The 16,861-nt window shown below is 53.5% G+C and overlaps 1 protein-coding gene across 2 annotated transcripts in view; it reads left to right on the forward strand.

Moving 5' to 3' along the window:
• SHANK2 (SH3 and multiple ankyrin repeat domains 2) overlaps window positions 1–16,861 on the forward strand; it is a 471,077-nt gene that overhangs the window by 18,590 nt on the left and 435,626 nt on the right. For both annotated transcript variants that reach the window (XM_080817139.1, XM_080817138.1), the window contains exon 2: window positions 8,491–8,591. The gene's annotated coding sequence lies outside the window, so the exon portion shown is untranslated. The remainder of the gene's footprint in view (window positions 1–8,490; window positions 8,592–16,861) is intronic.

The raw sequence follows: 16,861 nt of genomic DNA on the forward strand, positions 1-16,861 counted from the left end.
GGCTGTGACCCCAGCCTCTGTTTGCTTGTCAGAGGAGCAGGCAGTCAGGTAAAGTCACGTTTCTGCCAGCTGTCCTACGGCTACGGTGTCGACCGCAAGGAGATGTCCGCCCACCCTGGCCACTTCCTGCAGGTGGTGGGAAGTCTCCTTCGGGAGGCCAGTGGGGTTGGAAGTTGGGAGATTTTTCTCCTCTGTCCCCACCCCCGAAAGGTTGGCGTTCTGCCCTGGTTCCAGCCGCCCCAGGCCCCGACTCCAAGAAGTGGATTCTGGACCTTTGTGAGCTGTTGGGAATCGGCGGTCGTGGAGGGAAACGTCCTGTGACCAGTTACCCACGGCACGTGCCCGTCCGCTGTCCCGCGTTGTGTCTCCTCCCCCGGCCCCTGCCAGCCCCCGTTCAGCTTTCCACCCGTGTGGCCGCGCCTGTTAGGAACATCCGTGTCTGCAGCGTGTGTGACGCGAGATCATGTGTCCGGCTTCTCTGGTGGCGGCAGGTGGGCGAGCGTCCCCTGCCGCAGCGTGCGTCTGGGCCGCACCCCGTTGCCTTGCGCCGATGGCCCACACTTTGCTTTCCATTCGTCTGCTGATGGGCCTTTGGTGGCTTCGACCTCGTGGCTGCCGTGGACGCGCTGCTGTGAGCCTGCGGGCACGGGCTTTTGTTCAAACACCTGCTTCCACGGGGGGCCCCGCAGACTCCCCACTCCGGAAGGAGCTGCCGCATGGGCTCTTCTTGCTGCGTTTTGAGCCAACAGGAGGGCGTTGACATTTCCCCGTTTTGTGGGGGGCCCATGTGGGGCCCCGGGGCTCGCTCCCACCACTCCCGGCGTGGCATTGACGTTTGCTGCCATTCCAGCATTAGCAGGAGCACGGGCAGCGGCGGGCGGTGCCATCAGGTGGACTGACTGCAGAAACTGTGACCTTACTGTGCCTTCCAGAAGAGGCCCGCCAGGCTGTGCCAGGCCGGGTCGGCCCAGGGTGCGCGGGCAGTGTCGGCTTCCTGGGGACCCCAGGCTGCCCCCCGACCCCCCACCCCTGGCCTGGGACACAGGGGCCGCTCTCTGTCCGGGACATTTCCTTAGGGCCGCAGAGCTCCTTCAGAACGCTGCCCAATTACGATTTCAATCTCCCTGGAAATGATTAGCACTTCTAAAAATAGACGCAGACGGCAGAAGGCTAACATTTTTAAATAGTTCAATAATTTACTTATTCTCTGCGGGGCACAGAGAGGATCACTCGAAAATGGATGCTTTTAAAATTTCCTAGAGCCCGGTGCATGCTTTCATGTTTCCAGCAACGTACCGGGATGCATTCCGTTGGACCGTACAATTCCCGCTTTCAGCGTACGACACACCGTCCCTTTTATAGTCTCAGGATGGCGCCAATATAACCACAATCAACTTAGGAACATTTTCGTCCCCCCAAAACAAACCCCGTGCCTGTTAGCCGCTGCTCCCCATTCGCCTCCCCGTCCTCCCCCCAGCGCTTGCAACACAGGGTCCTTTCTGACTCGCTACTGCTTTCTCTGGGCGTCGTGTGCCCGTGAGCGCTGCAGCGTGTGCCCAGGCTTCGTGCCCTCTCAACGGCTGAGCGGTGCTCCGCTGCACGCCTGGACAACCCTTTATGCATCCTTCATCAGCCAGTGCACATCTGTGCTACTTTTTGCTTATTATAAACAGCGCCGCTGTGAACGCGGGTGTGGACGTGTGGTTTTTGTCAGGTTCCGGCATAGCGCAGGAGTGGGATTTCATGTCCTGGGTCACGTGGTAACTCTCTTTGACTGCTTTCTGTTCTGTTTTCCACGTGTGATTTTAAAAATAATAAATCTTTTCCGTTTTAAAGAACTGCAGCTCTTGAGAACTAACACAGAGGTAGTTAACCCCCTGTAGCCCCCTGTACCTGTAACCCCGTTTATCCCCAGCAGCCAAATCCTGCAAAACCTCACTGCCTTCCTGTGACCCGGGTGCAGGCAACTGTGAGGCGGAGACAGTGTGTTTCCATCCACACTGGAGCATCCCTTGTGTGGCGCCTTCTTAGCCGCAGACCTCCCTCTGCCCCCAGCTCCCTGCCCGGGCGGCCGCTGATCTGTTTTCCATCTCTGCCATTTTGTCGTCGAGACAGTTGTGCAGCATGGAATCCCGTGGCACACAACCTTTCGGGACCGGCTGTCCTCCCTGGGCGTCGCCGCAGACATGCCGTGCATGTCCCCGTCCTCCCCTGCTGAGTGTGTGTGTTTCATGGTCCGGACGCATCAGCGCCTGTAACCGCTCAGCCCTTGGTGGGGGCGTCTGGGTTGTTGGCAGTTTTTGGCTGTCGTGAATAAAGCTGCTGCAAATGTTGGTGTGTAGGTTTTTGGGTGAGCACACACCTTCATTTCTCTAGGGCAAATGCCCTGCGTGCAAACGCTGGGTCGTGTGATTGTGGCACTGTTGGATTTTAAGAAACCGCTGCATTTTCCCCTGAAAGCCCGTGCCGTCTGCTAGCCCCAGCAGCAGTCTGGTTTCTGCGTTCTTCCACCAGCGTCTGGTGTGTGTTTAGCCGTTTGGGCAGGTGTGGGGTGATGCCTCGCTGCTTGGACATTCCGATACTGGTGGTGGGCTTGAGCGTCTTTCCCGTGGCGATCAGCCGTCTGGCCGTTGTCCTTCGTGAAGCGTCTCTTTCCATCGTCTGTTCATGCTTTAACCGAACCGTTAGTTTTGGGAGTTCTTCTCCCTATAGCCTCTAGCCCTTGGTCAGCTACACGGTTTGCAAGCATTTTCTCCGGGTCGGCGGTTTGTATTTTTCTCCTTGTAACCAACAAGAGCTCTGTCCGGTTTATCCAATTATTCTGTGTGTGCTTTGTGCTTCTGACATCCAGCCAGAGAACTGCTTGCCTTGTCCTAGACCCTGAAGATTGTCCTCCTCTGAGAAAATGTTGTTTTCCTGAAAGCTTGATAGTTTCACATTTTACACTTACATCTCTGATCCATTTTGAGTACATTTCTGTATAACTAAGGTGATGGTCATCATTTTGCCTACTGATGTCCATTTGCTTGACCACTCTCTGTGCAAAGGCTGTCCTTCCTCTGCTGAATTGCTGCTAGACCTTTGTCCAGAATCCGCTGGGCTGTTTGTGGGCCTGTCTCTGGGCTCTCCGTTGAGGTCCACTGGTCTGCTTGCCTGTCCCTCCACGAGAACCACAGTGCAGTCACTGTCACCACATAGTAAGTCTTGAAATTAGGCAGATGGACTCCTCTCACTTTATTCCTTTCTGAGTTTATTGTACTCCTTCTTGTTCCGTTGCCTTTCCATATGTTTTAGAATAATACTGCCTATATCTGCAAAAAGCTTGCCGAGCGTTCATGTGGAATTGCATTCTACCTGTTTGTCGATTTGGGAGGTGTGACGTCTTGACTACGTTGAGTTGTCCAGACCAATCAATGTGGGATGTCTCTTCTTCAAATCTTTCTGACATCTTTCCCTGGTGTTGTGTAGATTTCAGCAGACAAGTATTGTACAGGTTTTCTTAGATTTACACCTCAGGGTTTCATTAGTTTTGAGCAATTATAGGTGGTGTTGTATTTTATATTTTGGTGTCCATGACTGGCATATGGGAATACAGTTGACATTTATATTTGACCTTGTACCTTGGGACTTCATATAACTCACTTATTCTTTCTAAGAAGATTTTCTTCATAGGTTTCTGGGGATTTTCTACAATCATGTCATATGAAAATGGGGACAGTTTTGTTTCTTTCTTCCCAATCTGTTTGCTTTTTATTTCTTTTTCTTGTCTTATTGCATTTGCTAGAACATCTCCCACTAAGTTTAATGAGTGATGAGCACAGACTTCTTTGCTTTTGCAGATAGCACTTTATCAAATTAAGGAGGTTCTCTTCCTCCTGTTTTGGAGAGAGTTTTTGTCATAGATGGATGTTGGATTTTGCATATTCTTATTCTATGTTGATCGATATGATTGTGTGGTTTTCTTCTTTAGTATATTATATAGATTGATTTTTTAAAAGGAGGTATTTATTTATTTTAGAATGAGTAAGTGAGAGAGAGAGTGTGTGTGTTTGTGTGTGTATGAGTTGGGGGAGGGACAAAAGGAGAGAATATTCAAGCAGATTCCCTGCTGAGCATGGAGCCCAATGTAGGGTTGTTCTCAGGACCCTGAGATCATGACCTGAGCCGAAATCAAGACTTGGATGGTCAACTGACAGCTATCCAGGCATCCCATAGAGTGATTCTTAAAAAAAAATATTGAACCAGCCTTGCATTGAGCCAACCTTGCATTCCTGGAATAAACCCCCAAGTGGTCATGGTTTATAATTCTCTTACTATATTGCTAAATTCTGTTTGATAAAATTTTAATATTTTTATACCTATTTTCAGAAGAGATACTAACCTGTGGTTTTCTTGTGTATTCTCTTATTATGGTTCTCATATCAGGGTAATACTTGTTCCATAAAATATATTGGGAAGTATTTCTTCCTATTCTGTTTCCTGCAAGAGAGTGTATAGAATTGGTATGAGTTCTTGCAACTGAATTCTCCAGTGAAACCATTTGGAGGTTTATTTTTTATTCCAAATCTGGGAGCTTTAAAGTTATGGATTCTATCTTCTTAATACCTCTAAGGGCTATTCAAATTACCTATTTCATTTTGAATGAGTTCAGATAGTTTGTATTTCACAGTACTCCTTTGCTATCTTTTTTGATCATAAGGACTATCTGCAGGGTCTGTAATGGTATCTTCATTTCTTGTATTGGTAACTCGTGTCTCTGTTCTTTTGTTTGTCCGTCTTGCTAGAGTTTTATCAACCTTATGGACTTTTTACAAAGAACTAGCTCATTGTTTCATTATTTTTCTCTATTTTTCTGTTTTCAGTTTTGTCCATTCTTATGATTATTATATCCTTCCTTTTGCTTGCTTTGGATTTATTTTCCTCTCCTTTTGCTCACTTCTTGAGATAGGAACCTAGACTTTGAGATAATTCCTTTTTTTCCTGACGTGTGCATTTAGTGCTATAAATATTTGTCTTATTACTGCTTTAGCTGCATCCCACAAAGTTCGGTATACTTTACTTTTTTGTTTTCATTCGGTTCCATGTATTTACAAAATTTTCCTTTTAAATTTTTTCTTTAATGCATGAATTATTTAGAAGTGTGTTTTTATAGTTTTAAAGTATTTGGAGATTTCTGCCCCCTTTCGGTTATGGATTTCTAATTTGAATCAGCTGTTGTCAAAGAACACATTATGTATGATTTCACTTTTGAATGCGTTGAGATTGTTCTGTGGCCCTGGGCATGGTCTGTCTTGCTATATGTTCCGTGAGCACTTTGGAAAGAGTGTATATTCTGCTGTTAATGAGTGGAAGGTTCTATGAATATCACTTAGAATCTGTTGGTGGAACTCTTCCACATCCTTGCTGACTTTGCTGTCTAGTTATCTATCCATTGTTGAGATGGGAGTGTTGAAGTGTTCAGCTGTAATTGTGGATTTGTCTCTTTCCTTTCGGTTTCTATCCATTTTTGCCTTACACGTTTTCCATCTCTGTTGTTTGGTGCATGTACATTTAAGGTTGTTATTCTTCTTAGTGGATTGACCTTTTGTCTCTATATAATGTTCCTTCCTGTGGTACTTTTCTTTGTTCTGAAGTCTGCTTTATCTAACATTAATATAGCCGTGCCTACCTTCCTGTGGTTAATGTTTACATATCGTGTTTCATCCCGACTAGATAACTATTTGAAGTGAATTTTTGTAGACCTAATATAATTGGGTCTTTGAAAATCTCTTTAGTCCAGTTGGCCAGTCTCTGTCACTTAATAGGTATATTTTGACCATTTAGGTTTCATGTAATTATTGATGTGTTAAGGCTTATGTGTGTCATTTTATTTTTTGTTTTATGTTTGTTCTCTCTGTTTTTCATATCCATTATCTTTTTTCTGCATTTTTTGTGGGTCATTTGTGTATTTTAAGAATTCCACCGGGATTTCCCTGTAATTGTTTTTGAGCTTTCCATGGCTTTCTAAATGATTGCTCTAAGCATTATATTCTGTACATAGAATTTTACCACCATTGACTGGGATACCAGTTTGAGTGAAATATACAAACCTTACTTCCTTTGATGTCTTTTTACCTTCCCCCCACTTATGGCATAATTGTCTTAAATATTTTCTCTACATGCATTTAGAACCAAATCCTAGTGCATTGTAATTTTTGCTTCAACTGTTAACCATAATTTAGAAAATTTGAGAGGAGAAGGAGAGCCTGTTGTATTTATTCATATTTTTGCTTCCCATGTTCTTTTTTCCTTCCCTGTGTTCTAAGATTCCTTCTTTTATTGTTTCCTTTCTGTTTAAGGAGCTTTCTTTAGCCAATTTTTTTTTTTTTTTTTTTTTTTTTTTGGTATAGATCTACTGATGGCAAATTCTCTTGGTTTCCTTTCGTCCAAGAATATCTTGATTTTTTGTTTAGTCTTACAAGATATTTTTGCTGGATATAGAATTCTAGACTGACAGTTCTTTTCTTTCATTACTCCAAATACATTACATGTGGCCTCGATAGTTTCTGATGAGAAATACACGATTACTCCAGTTAATTCCCCACTGTACAAAAGGTATTTTTTTTCTGCCTACTTTCAAGATTTTTCTTTGTTATTAGTTTTCAGGAGTTTAATTATCTTGGTGCCTCTTGGTGTGACTTTCCTTGGACTTACTCTGTTTGGGACTTGTTAAACTTTCTTGAATCTGTAGGCTATGTCTTTTGCCAAATTTGGGATATTTTCAAATATTATAGTTTGGAGTACTTTTTCAGACCTCCCCACCCTTCTCTTTTTCCGGGACTCTGATGAGGTTATAGGTGTGCTGGTCCCTGAGGCTCTGTTTGTTTTTAATTCTTAGTCTGTTTTCTCTCTTGTGCAGTTTAGGTAATATCTGTTGATCTGTCTTCCAGTTCATGGGTTATTTCTGTTCCCTCCCTGCTGTTGAGTCCATCCACTGAGATGCTTTTTGAGTTATCACATTTTTCACACCTAACATTTCTACCTGGTTCTTACTTATCTCCACTTCTTTGCTGAGACTTGATGTTGTTGTTTTTAATGAAACTTTCTTTTTCATATGTTTCCAGCATGTCCATAATTGCTTTTTATTTAAAAAAGATTTTACTTATTTTTTTGAGAGAGAGAGAGAGGGAGAGTGGGAGCATGTGCCAGCAGGAGCAGAGGGGGAGGGGCAAAAGGAGAAGCAGACTCCCTGTTGAGCAGGGAGCCCAATGTAGGACTCAATCCCAGGATCCCGACCCACGCTGAAGGCAGATGCTTAACTGACTGAGCCACCCAGTGTCTCCATAATTGCTTATTGAAGCTTTCTTATCGTGACTGCTTCAAACTCTTCACTGGGTAATTGTAACATCTCTGTCACCTCAGTGTCAGCAGCCATTGGTTGTCCCTGTCCCATTTGAGATCTTCCTGGTTCTTGGGGTGATGAATGATTTTCAGTGGAAGTGTGTACAGTCTCCTATGATGATGTGCGACTGTGAGTCTTCGTAAGCCTCCACTTCAGCTGGCACTCTGCCACGGCTCTCGCGGGGGAGGAGGGGTGCTCCCCCGCCACTGTCAGGTGGACACAGGTCTGGTTCCCCAGGGGGCCTATGTAGTTACTCCAATGGGAAGGCTCCTTGTTGCCAGTGGAGTTGGGGGCTCCTGGTCTCTACGTGGTCCCCACCAATACCGTGGTGGGGTGGCCTCATTTCTGTTGGTGATGCAGAAAGTCCTGACGTTCTGTGAGCTCTTCCCTGACACTAGTGCAGTGGGGTGGTGGAGGGGTGCCTTGTTCCTGCCCTGTGGGTGTGGAAACCCAGGCTCCCCGCATTGTCTGCACCCTACAGTCAAATGCGAGGAGGATTTGTTACCACCGGTAGGGAAGAAAGTCCCAGCTCCTTTTTTGGCTTCTTGGACACCACCTCAGTGGGGGTTGGGGGTGCCTGTTACAGCCACACAAGTTGCAAGTCTGGGCTCCCCCCAGCCTTTGCTGCTGTGGGTCCAGGTGGGCACCAGTTTTCCTGGGGTGCCTGTTGAGTGGTCATTGTCTAAACCCATTGTCTCATTATGCTGCCACTCTCCTGGTCCCTTGGCTAGAAGAGTTGCTTGTGGTGGCGTTCCGTCCACTTCTCCTGGTGTGTGTGGGTTTCCAGCTCTCCAGCTCCACATTTGGGATGGATGAGACAAAACCCCACCCCAGAGACCAGACCCCCTCAGGGCCCCCAGTGCCTTGCCAGGCTTCCTCCTTCTCTTGCCCCTTCAGAGTCTCATGTTTGTTTTCTTCTACAATATCCCAGTGTTTTAATTGCACTTTGTGGGAGGAATTGGGAGAAGTACGTCCACACTCCCTTTCTGGAAGCATAAGTACAGCCCCTGGTTTTTGGCTCAGAGATATCAGGATGCACTTGGCATTTTAACATTCTGCCTCTTGATGGCTTCTGTCTGACCACGTCCTGGTCTTCTTGTCTCACCCAGCTCTGCAAGCCCCTCCAGTCTCTGCACCTCGGCCTGCTGGAGCACACACAGCTCCTGGTCTAAGAAGGTTTCCTGCCAGGCCTGGTCTGCCAACACCTCTGGTGAGTTCGAGCATTTCCTCCTCGTCCTTTTCTCCCGCAAGCCAGTCACCCCTTCATGGTGTGGTCCGCCTCTCACCCCTTCTGCACGAGGGCTGGAGGATGGTCAGTTCCTTGCAGTTGGGCCCCTGGTTTTTTGTTAGGATGCGGAGAGGGTGGATGGAGTTGTCCTCAAGGCTGGGGAAACAAAGCTGTCCCCGGTCACCAGCTGATGTGACCTCAAGGGGACTTAACAGGACCATAGCTCGAGGCCCCAGCCCTGCCTTTTCCTGTTGCCGTGCTCGTGCTGGAGCCGGCCAGTGCGGCTAAGGGTCGATGGTGGGTCAGGGGCTGCTCTGAATGTCCCTACCCCATTTTTGCATGGACCAGGGGGACACCTTTTTGTGCCCGGGGGCAGGGAACGATGGAAGGGAGCCCATGCATTGTGTTTCTGCAGTTGAGGCATGCCATAAGCTCACTGTCTAGTGCCCAGCGCCCACTTTACTGAGCACCTGCTGTGCGTCCTGCCACATTGTCTCATGTGCACCCTGTGGTTAAAGATGGGCATTTGCTGAATGCTGCCCGCATGCAGATCTTACTTTGACCCGCTGCACAAAGATAGCGAGTTCTTTGCCACTCTTGGGAGGAGGTGGTTGCCCGGCAGGTACACACCTTGCTCACAGGCGTGGTGGGCACGGAGTGGCTGAAGCTAGCCATGTTAAGCACACACGGGGTCCTCTGCCTGGGGCAGCTGGGGCCCATCAGGGAAGGTGTGCGAGGTCCAAAGCCCTCTGGGCAGCGTTTCTCCAGCCTGGATTTTAGAGTCCCCACCCCTGCGATGGTGGTCACTGCCACACAAGGGGAAGGAAGGAGGAAAGAGCTGGTCTGGGCCCCTCATGAAGGCTAGAGGTGAATCCCCAGGGATAGTTGGCCATGTCCAGGATACAGGGCAACCTGTCACAGAGAGACTGGCCCAAAAAGAGCGTCCCAGGGCCTCTTGACTGGGACCAGGGTGGATGGAGGCCCTGGTGGGTGTGGATGGAGGGGGCTTTCCCTCCCTGGGATGCTGTGGGCCAGGCAGTACTGTGCCCCAGGCTGGTGCCTGAGCGGGGACAGAGTCATCAGTCAGGCCAAGGTTCCTCGGGGCAATTTTTCTTCCCTGTCAGCTGCCCGTCCTGCATCCTTGTGTGCCCCGGTTCTGCCTCACTGGGAAGCCACAGAGGGACCCCTGCTCCTCAGTGTCCTCCCGATGTCCTATGGGGTAGAGGGGGGCTCTGGCGCTCCTGGCAGCCGTCCTGGGTGGTGAAGCGGGACGGCGGACAGGCATTGCTAGTGATGCTCGATGCTCCAACGTTCGCTCCAGGATCAGGGGCCTGGGCGTGGGGTCCGAGTCAGGGCTCAGCAAACCCTAGATCCCACACCCAACCCAGCCCATCGTCTGCTTTTGTCCGTGTGGTTTTTTTTTATGGTGGTAAATTACCCATGACATAAGCTGGACCGCTTAGCCGTGTTTAAATGCCCCGCTCAGGGGCATTTAGTGGATTCAGACGTTGTGCAGCAGTCCCCACTGTGCGTCTCCAGAACTTTCCATCTTCCCAAACAGAAACTCTGTCCCCATGAGACACTAGGCGCCCCGCCCCACCGCTGGCCCCAGGACCCCTCATTCATTCTCTGTCCCCATGGATCTGGAGACTCTAGGGAGCTCATGTGAGTGTGGAATCCTGCAGTATTTGTCCCTTTGTGTCTGGCTTATTTCACTCAGCATCACGTCCCCAAAATCTGTCCACGCTGGGGCAGGTGTCAGCATGTCTCTCCGTGTTTGGGACAAGGGACAGTCCGGTGTGTGGATGGACCACATCTTGCCTGTCTGCTCATCTGTCTGTCTGTGGATACTCGGGTCGCTTTCTCCCACCTTTGCGCTGTTGTGAAGAATGCTGCTAGTGGAACGGATGTCCAGATACCTGCCCGGGTCCCTGCTTTCCATTCTTTGGAAATGCACCAGGAAGTGGGCCTGCTGGGTCACATGTGTACTTGGCCTCGCTTTAGAGGCATGCCAACCGCTGTCCAGGGCAGCCACCCCATTTTATCTTCCCAGGAGCCATGCACAAGGGTCCTGATTTATCCACATCCTCTCCAGTGTGGTTTTTTTTGTCGTCTTTTTGCTCCTAGCGGTCCTCATGGGTGCGAAGTGGTATCTCACTGTGGTTTAGATTTGTGTTTCCCTGATGACGAAGGACGCTGAGCATCCCTTCGTGGGCATAGTCTCCATCCCTGTATTTTCTTCAGAGAAATACCCATTCCAGTCCTTTGTCCGTTTTCCAGTGGGGTTGTTTGATTTCTGTTATTACGTTACAGGAGGTCTTCATGTACTAGGCATACGAATCCCTTGCCGGACATGTGATTTACACATCGTTTCCACCAGTCATCAGGTTGCCTTTTGTAAATAAAGTTTATTGTCACACAGCCACATCTGGTCCTTTACAAGTCATCCTGGGCTGTTCTCATGCCCCAGTAGCATCCTGGGTGTGACAGACCGTGTAGTTTGCAGAGCTGAAAATATATCCTAGCTGGGTCTTTACAGAAACCCTTGCCAGCCCCATTCTACGTGATCTGGGCTTCGTGATGCTGATGGGAGGCTGTGACCAGCTCATTCTCCCCAGATCCCAGGGACACGCCCAGCGTGGTGATGTCCGGTGGCCTCAGGGTCTGAAGCCCACAGATTCGTGGTTAAGTGATGTGGCTTGCTTTCATCCGTGTTAGGCACTGATCCTGGATGGGGGGCTCCTTCCTCCTGGGATGCCGGGCAGGGGGGCATTTAGGCTCGTGTCCACTGACACGGGAAGAGGTAGGCTCGTGATGTGCAGCTGGGTTGGCAGTAAAGCAGTGCTGGTTCCAGGCTGGTCCGCAGGGTCATTGGCTCTGCACGAGACTCTTGGTCCCCAAAAGGTCAGGGAGAGCAGGGGTCATGGTGTCCTGTGCTGAGCAGGGCAGTGCTTCCTGACGGGGGCAGGATAGGCAAACGTGCTGGACACTGCGGCCCCCTACCCATCTCTGGGCACCACGGATGCAGTCTAAGAAATTTCAGAAATAGCTTTATTGAGATGTCCTTCACACGCCCTACGGTTCCCCTGTGCAAGGAGAGTTCCCTTCAGTTCTTTTGGAACTCATCCCATGACTCCTCCCGCACACCCCAGCCAAGGACTGGCGGCTCCAGCATCTCTCAGCAGTGCCGGCTCCTCGTGCCCAGTCTGCGTGTCTGCTGCGTTCACCGCGACCCCTGCCGAGAGCACCTGGGCTGCACGCGTGCCCCTTCCCAGGGATGGAGATGACAGGTAGATCAGTCTCTCCAGAAAGGCCCACGTCATCCTGGGAAATGGGCTGCGTCACTTCACTCTGACCGCAGAGCCTGACCTGATGACCAAGAAATTCTGGGCATCTTGCAGATTCTAAGACCGCGTCCACAAGACGCCGGTCCATTAGGCGTCTGTCTTCTTAGCTGGCCACCCGGATGATTCTGAGCCAGGCCTCCCTGGCAGGACTCCGCTCTAACCCTTAGGGAGTCTCTAAGACCGAACACTGGGGCAAGAGAGCATCTTTATAGTACGTGTGGGCCTTACCCCTGAGCTTCCTGGTAGCCAGGGTGAAAAGGGAAAGACGGGATAACAAAGGTCAGTTGTCTGATAGTCCTTCGTCTGGAGAGCAGACTTTCCTTGGCGCTCTAAGGAACGTTTTTCTCATGACGTGGCGTTTTCAGTTGGGGTTTTGCAAAACAAAAACCATGTGGTTTTCAGATACCGTCTGACCTTAGCACAAGCTGAGAACCAACAGAGGCGGCTTTGGGTGATCGCCGAGCTGGGGTGGCTCAGGTGTGTTGCCTTCTTGTATTTTGAAGTGATTCAGAATCAAGGGCGTGACTTTGGGCGGGGATGGAGCTTTCCCCAGAAGACGACGGCAGAGGAAGAAGAGGGAGAACCAGCCGAGCGCGCCCCCTGGGACCCCGAGTCCGTGAAACACCCCAGCAGGCGGGTCCCTGGAGGGGAGAGCCAGGGGGTCCCGGCAAGGCCACCTGGCCTGCGAAGTCTTGAACTGTTACCCTGAGCAGGGTCGGGAAGCTTCTAGGGCTTCGGTGACCCCGAGGAGTGAGGGCAGCCTGCCAGCCGGCTCCCAGGGTCAGAGGTCACAGGATCCTGGGGCGGGGCAGGACAGGGCACCAGCCACGCGTCCTGTCTCTGTTCCCGAGATCTTTGACCTGCAGCCCCGGGGCTGCAGAGCGAGTTCTCCAGAGCAGGGAGGGCCCGGGGGGGGGGGGGGTGGCTGGGGTGCAATGTGGTTTCTCCGGAAGCCGCGCCCAGTGGGTGGCAGTAACTGGGTGGACTGAGCTCCAAGCCCGTCTCCTCCGCGCGCGGCTGTACTCACGGAGCTCAGGGACACAGCCCGCCGGTGGGAGAGACGTCAGGTGAGGCCGGATGCAAATAAAGTTCCCTTCACGTGACCACTCACGTCTACACGCGTCTCTTTGGAACAAGAAGAACCATGTGGCCAAACCAGGGATTGTCTCCCTGGGGTGACCCTGGGCCTTAAGTGCAGACAACCCAGGCAGATTGACGGAACAGGCCCGGGGTCCCCCTCAGACTGAGGCTCGCCGTCGGAAGGGCCCGTGGACGTTACCGAAGCCGGCCGTGTTCACACGTGGGGGTCACAGACTACTTTGAGAATCCGCTGAGTCTTGGTGTGGGTGTGGGTCTCCACAGCGGACAGTCTCTGGCCAGTTCCTGCGCCTCCGCCGTTCCCCCACAGAGCCCACACATGGGATCTGGTGCCGGGCGGGGTGCCCCCCGGGCTGTGTCCCCGAGCCGCTGCAGGCAGGGGCCGTGTTGGGGGCCCCACGTAAGAGACTCGCGTCCAGGGCACTTGCTGTCCAGGGGCTCGGGGACACACCCAGCGGAGACGGTGTTGGATGAGATGCTGCGGGGCTTTGTAGCCCTGCGAGGAGGTCAGGAGTTCCGGGAGTCCGTGTCCAGGGTTTAGGCACCGCATCTGTGTGTGTGCACGTGTGTGTGCGGCGCCACATGCCGTGGTCCTGTGAACACGCTCTCGTGACGGGGGCTCCGTGACCCAGGGAAGGCTGGGCACGCTGGAGGGCCACGCGATGCAGAAGGCCTGACCCGTGCTACGTCTGGCTGGGTCCCTGAGCCACGGCACCCCCCACCCCGGGGTCATTCCAAAGCAGATCAGTGTCTGAGTCAGGCGCGCACGCAGCGCGGACAGCTGTGCTCTTCTGGGGGCTGAAGGGAGGTGTGCGTCCTGATTGGGCTGGCTGGGGGCGCCCCCTCCCTGCACCGCCCTGTGGCTTCTGGATTAGGACAATCCCTTGGCGGCCCCCCAGCCCCGAGCTCGGTGCACTTTACCCACACCCTGTGGAGCGCGCCCTCGTGCCCCGGGGATGGGCTGGGCCTCCAGTGCCCAGGCTCCCCCTGGGGCCACTGATTCCTGACCAGCTTCCCCCGGGTCCTGGGTGAAGGGCAGACACTTGGCCCCTGCTGCCGAGCTCTCCGTGAAGCCCCGTGCATTTCATTTGCAGGACAGGCCGTGTCTTGCGTTGACTTCCTCCTGGACGCGGGGATGCGCGTCCTTCCTGTTGGGGCCAGTGCTGACGGTCCATCTCGCTTCCTAAAATGTCTTTTCCTGGGGAAATAACACGTTCGGCCTCCCGACTGCGTTACGAGATTTCTTTTCCTTAATCCCCCTGGCCCATGATACGCCTAAATGTAGTAGACTCTTGTCTGAGCCCTAAGGGTGTGCGTGTGCACGGATGAGTGTGCACGCTCGGGGTCTGGCTGTTGCGCGACACTGTGTCGCGCACTCACATCTGGGGTTCCTGCCAGTGTCTCACAGGCCTCCCACCAGATGCCGTTTGGCCCCTCAGCTTCGCCACCCGCTGTCCCGCGAGCTCCTTCGCGGCGGGCGGTGGTGTCTGGAGCACCTGCCGGGCTCCACGCGCCTGCTCCCCGGGGCGGGGGAGGGTTGCTTGTGTGCAGACCCTGCTCAGGCAGCCGGCCGCGCCCTGGAATTCGGGAGGAAGCCCCAGAGGAGTAGGTTTATGGGGCGGGGATCCCACTCCCGCCTTTGGGCTTGAGCCTCGTCCCGGGCCAGCGCCACGTCCTCTCTGCTCTGCCTCTGCTGGGGCTCCCGCCTTCCCTGACCGCCGCCCCCTGCCCTGGCACGTTCCCCGCCCCGGCGGCGCCCGCTTGGAGTCTGGGCCCCTCCAGGTGCCCTCCCGGCTGTTTTTGCTTTCGGTGCCCATCTTGGGATAAAACACGGCGATATTGGGACAGTGGGAACGGCACGGCAGCTTTCTTTAGTTGGATTTCAGACTTTTTAAGACCTTCGGAAGTTTTTCTGGGGAACCTGCAGACAGCCGAAGCCAGCATTCCCCAGGGCTCTAATCTCGTCTGTCTCTGATTTGTTAATGGAATTAACTGAAATTCAGGGAAGGGCAACTCAACGCCTACCGGAAGGGATAGAGAAGAATTCCTGACTCATTGTTGAGATGAGCAGTGCCCACCCTGAGCCCCCTCTCAGGGCCGGCCTCCCAGAAAGCCAGCTTAGGGCTGGCTTCTGGGGAAACGCCACCTTGAGGTCCGAGCTGTCAGATTTGCTGTCGGACTTGCAGGCCGAGAACAAGCAGACCTGGCTGGGGAGGAATCAGGCTCTCGGGGTCCAGCGCAGCGGGTCCGGGCCCCTGGGATGCTCCTTTTCTGCAGTGTTCTGTTTGGTGGAATCCGCGTTGTCCTGTCCCTCCCTCCTTCCATTCCTCCCAGCGACGTCTCTGTCCTATGACAAACGTACCACCTGCCTCGCTAGCACCCTCGTCTTCGGGAAGCGGGGGGAGGGGAGCCGCGAGATGTCGCTGTGTCCCCACAGCTGTGCACACGGGAGGACGGTGGTTGGCCTGTAGGTCGGAGGCGTGGGCCGGGCTGGGAGGACGGGCCGTGGGCTCCACTTCCTCTTCATGTCTGTGCTCCCGTCCTCTCCTGCGCCGGCGGCTCCCGCCCGTGGGGCCCCTCCACCGGCTCACGCGTCTGTTCGCCTTCGTGCGAATCCTCCCTGGGTGGAGGGGGCGGTTCAGCTCACGGAATGGATTCGCGGTCACGTGGAACGGAAGGCGGGAGAATCCGGCCGGCGCCCCGTGGCGATGTCGCTCAGGCCCCCCGCGTTTCTCGGGAGCGCACCTGTCTGCAGCGGCGTCTCTCAGACCGGCTCGGAGACGGGGAGCCGCGTCTGTGAACGGACCCGTGGGGAGTTCAGGAAAGCACGGAAGCCTTGGCGTGGACGGTCCCTCCGCACCTCCCCCCTGCGCAGGAGCAAACACCTGGCCACACGGGGCCTGTGCTGATTTGGGAGCCCCCAGGTCGTTGTCCCTCTTCTCTTCGTGAAGCCATCACACGAGGGACAGGGAGAGCCCAGCATGGGTCACAGGGACACAGGGACAGAAGTCAGATGTGGGTCCCCCAGGAGGGGGCCCAGGGCTGGTGAGACCCTCATGCTGGCCGGAGCCCTTTTCCCTGCCGCAGTCCAGGGGCAGCCCTGCTGGGCCTCTCGTCTCCCCCTGTGGACGCCCCTATAGACTCTGCCGCTCCCCAGGCCCCGCCCAGCTAACAGATGGCCGTCCCCCGTCCAGAATTCCAGGCACGTGCAGGGGTGACCCAGCAGGTCAGGGGAGCCAGCGCTGGCAGACCTGCCCCTCCAGAACTTTCCTCCTGCTGGGATGTAGAGATAATCCCGGGGTTCCCCACCCCGATTTCAGGAACCTTGGACATCGGACATGGGCCTCCAGATGTGCATCCCAGCAAGCAGGTGTGAGAGGAGCTGGTGGGAGACTTTTTTTTGAGGGGTGCAGGCCAGGCTCTCACCAGTGGGACGGTCGCCCAGGGGGCCGGTGGCGCTCCAGGGATGCTGTGGCCGAGCTCTCCCGCCTGCCTCCCTCAGGACTGTGCCACCTTTGCTGGGTCCCAGGAGGGAGCAGAGGCTGGAAGTTGGAGGCCCTGGCAGGAGCATGGGCTGTGGCCGGCTTGTCCCCTCTTGGGGCCAGGGAGGCTGGCCCGGAGCTGCCTGGGTCAGCATCCTCTGACTGAGCGGCCGTGACTGCAGATCCCAGACGGCCCAGAGCTGGCGAGCACGACGGCTGTGGTCCAGGCCGGCGTGGGGGCAGAGGAGGCGGGAGCCCGGCGGGCTGGGTAGCGTCTGCGAGAAGCCAGCATGCTTCTGGCCACACTCGGCACAGACTCCGGGTT

This window comes from Martes martes, assembly GCF_963455335.1.
Source record: "Martes martes genome assembly, chromosome: 10".
Lineage (NCBI taxonomy): Eukaryota > Metazoa > Chordata > Mammalia > Carnivora > Mustelidae > Martes > Martes martes.